This window comes from Branchiostoma belcheri, unplaced genomic scaffold (genome assembly GCF_001625305.1).
Source record: "Branchiostoma belcheri isolate BF01 breed outbred unplaced genomic scaffold, Haploidv18h27 scaffold1, whole genome shotgun sequence".
NCBI lineage: Eukaryota > Metazoa > Chordata > Leptocardii > Amphioxiformes > Branchiostomatidae > Branchiostoma > Branchiostoma belcheri.
This window is the reverse complement of record NW_017802379.1, coordinates 1577598-1578043: the sequence shown is the minus strand read 5'-3', so window position 1 is coordinate 1578043 and position 446 is coordinate 1577598. Positions and strand designations below refer to the sequence as shown.

General features: G+C 44.2%; 1 pseudogene; it reads left to right on the top strand.

Moving 5' to 3' along the window:
- LOC109462740 overlaps window positions 1-306 on the top strand; it is a 2129-nt pseudogene extending 1823 nt beyond the window's left edge.
- Window positions 307-446: the final 140 nt, after the last annotated feature.

The window sequence follows — 446 nt, the reverse complement described above, 5'->3', positions numbered from 1 at the left end:
AGAAAATCATAAATCAGAAAATCATAAATCAGATCCAGTTGCTTGAGTAACTGTTTCCACCAGATATTAACATTTTACAAAAAATCACAAATTAACTAAATGCAAAATCACAAATTAAAGACATGCACAAAATACTTAACTCGGCAGCCGAGTGATGCCCTCACTCAGCTGGTCGTCGGGCCGGAGGGCATCACTCGGCTGGTCGTCGGGCCGGAGGGCATCACTCGGCTGGTCGTCGGGCCGGAGGGCATCACTCGGCTGGTCGTCGGGCCGGAGGGCATCACTTGGCGGGTGGAGGGTATCTGAAATTACTCAAAAGAGAATAGTCAATTCCGTACATATACAATGTATTTTATTTCACACAACATAAAGTCAAAGTCAAAGTCAACATGAACAGTCTGGTAGAGACACGACAGGAAGTTAATGATTTGTGATGAAAAATTTCC